The sequence below is a fragment of the Hetaerina americana genome, unplaced genomic scaffold (assembly GCF_022747635.1).
Source record: "Hetaerina americana unplaced genomic scaffold, ioHetAmer1.1.p SCAF_125, whole genome shotgun sequence".
Taxonomy (NCBI): Eukaryota; Metazoa; Arthropoda; class Insecta; order Odonata; family Calopterygidae; genus Hetaerina; species Hetaerina americana.
This window is the reverse complement of record NW_027286348.1, coordinates 438,988-442,027: the sequence shown is the minus strand read 5'-3', so window position 1 is coordinate 442,027 and position 3,040 is coordinate 438,988.

Genomic DNA, 3,040 nt, shown 5'->3' with positions numbered 1-3,040 from the left:
GTACGCACCATTATATCAGATGTATCAACCCCTCCCATGTAACTATTATTTAAATTTATTATTAGTGGCCTAACCATTTCTTGATTTCTTCTCATGATTAGATAGGATGGATGGCAAGAGAAACCAAAATGATTGCAAAGCAGTGCTCTCATTTCCATCGTATCAACAAAGTCTGAATAAGCAGTTATATATCAACACGACCACACCATAACACATTCAAGAGATTACAGATGAACACAGATTAGTAGCCTTTCAGTGGTTCTTCATAAGACCACTTAGCAGAAAAAACTAGCAAACAATTAGGCTGAGCTTCCCGACATGTACAAAACTGAACGTAAAATTATAGTAAGAATTATACTTTTTGAAAAGCATTTAAAATTGCCAATAAAAAATTAAAAAATGTGTAATATAATTGTATGGAATTCAGCCTATCGACAGCACAAAAACCATAAATTATTCAAGAAAAAACCATGAGTTACAGCGATTTAAACAATAGCCTACTCACGAGCCGATATATATATATATATAGCCGCCCCACTAAGAGGGTTAAAATATCATTTTTGCTTATTGAAAGAGGAATTCCTTTCTTTACAAATTGAAGCAAATATTCTCTCCAAAGGTGTCCATCCTTAAAACATCAAATGGCTTTTGTCTTTGACTTAGGGGAGTAACAATAATAGCAATTGACTTCAAGGTTTCATTAGCGAACTATTACAAATTATACACCAAAATTGCACTTATCCATCCTTGTGTCAAGCCAAATAAAATTTGACCCATAGTTGAATACCTAAACCAAAAGTTCTCAAATTTTTCCGACACCTGAGATGGATATTTCTATTGATGCAAGTCTCACGCTGTACAAAGGTAGGCTACCATGGATTCAGAATGTTCCCCTCAAGAGAGCTAGGTTTGGGGTAGATGCATTTATGCCTTGCGAGTTGAAGTCTGGATATATATGGTCATTTATTATTCAAAATGGAAAAGGGTCAGAGTTTAATGTGGAATATACAAATGCTCTTATAACATACTTCATTGTGCTAGCACTAATGAAACCTCTACTAGGTAATCATTATTGCATGAATAAAGACAACCATTACACCTCCCCAGAGCTGGCTGATTCATTGCTTTGCCAAAGGAACCGACACCTATAGGACATTAAGAGTTACATGGAAGGAAGTGCCGGATGATATCATAGAAAAACTACGGTGATGACATGGCAAGACAAAAAGCCTGTTACTGTACTCTCTAAAGTACATAATGAAGAACTTGTTGGATTAAAAAAAGGGATATCATGCTAAGGAAGCGAAAAGTCAGTGCCGAGTATATTAATACAATGGGTGGAGGAGATAGGGCAGATCAGCACCTAACTAATTACCCCATTGTAAAGCAAACGGGGAATCAGCATTATAATATAACTTTTTTCACTTGTCGGACCAAACCACGGCTTTCATTTACATTAACAAATCAATCAAATGGAATAATAAAAAACTTACATTTTAGGTGCAGAAAAAATTAAAATCCTTTCGGGAAAGTGGTTAATCCATTCAGCAAATAAACTTACTCAATAAACATTATGATATTGGACACAATTGGATACATTTCTACTTACCAATATTCCTGCAATTGGTAAATGATTGTCTTGAATGGCGATCCAATTTGAAAAATTCTTCCAGAAAAATATAAATTTCAATTTCTGCTCGGATCACTAGGAAATCAAGCTCTCCACCGCTGACAAACTCTGTAATTGAGATCAGAAAAGGAGAAATTTAAATTGGTTCAATGTCTTATCCAACTAAATGCAACTGATGGCAGCCATTTCGGATATTTCTTTCCTTGGAGGTTAATCTTTCACCCATCTCAAATAAAGATGGGAAGAGCATGACACATCCAACTCCCAGTAACATGGGGACACTGATTAATCTCCCACCCTCGAAAGCCCAATGCACTTTGCCAGACAAGTGGGCACAGATTCCACCCATCATCATACACGTAGTATTAAGGCCATTATAATCATTAATACATGCACACACTGTACATATAGACATGCAAACACATATGGACATAAAATGCACACAGATATCGACTTAGGGCCATAGATTTCCGTGCCATGGTGCGGGAATGTAGGTTTACTTAGAGATCATGTCATAGATGGAGCCGATGGAAAGAAATATTTGCATAAATACTTAACCGGCAAGAAATATCCCGAATGAAATTGATGGGATACGTGGATGCCTGCGACACACAGGGATAACGCCTCCTTCAGTTGGGTATATTCTTAGTAAATTTTGTGTACCCCATAGCAACAAAAAGCAAAATTTAATTTCAATTCATCAGCGTAAAAGTGATCATTGCAAGTTGGAATACATTCACTAATATAATTTATATTAAGTTTAATCAGTTGTTTTAACCACTGAGTAATTGATGGTTTCTGGCGTAACTTTATGGAACCGATTCATTATAAATAAATGAAAGGACTAACTTTGTAGTTCCACACGAGAGATTTATTCCCACGACCCGGGTTTCGAAGTAAAACTTCATCATCAGGTGAGCTCTCTACATTTGCAGCCCTTCTCATATAAGGGCTTCAAATAGCTCGTTTGGAACTAGCAGATATAGAACAGTATTATAATAAAGGATGATGTCACAAATTACCGTCAATTGACTGGGACAAGTAATGCATAGGACAATCTGCCAAGAACTCCTTCATATATTCACTAAACACTCCCGAGAAACAATTGTTAAATCACCAACACGGGGCAAAAGCATACTAGATATTTTCCAAGATTATTCGGGTGTCCCACCGAGTCCACATTCGCAGGTTTGCCGACGTTTCGATGGCCGAGTCGTCCATCGTCTTCAGGGCATGTCATTACTCAGGTATTTAGCCGCCTTATACAGGGACAGCTAGACAGCGGATACTCCCTCAGTAACGCGTGGAAACCCATTTTCAGGAACATTAAGGAAAACAAGAGGCGGAAAGCGTCCTACCAATCAGACGTGACCTGACCTCTTGACCAAACTATATAAGGCGGCCAAATAC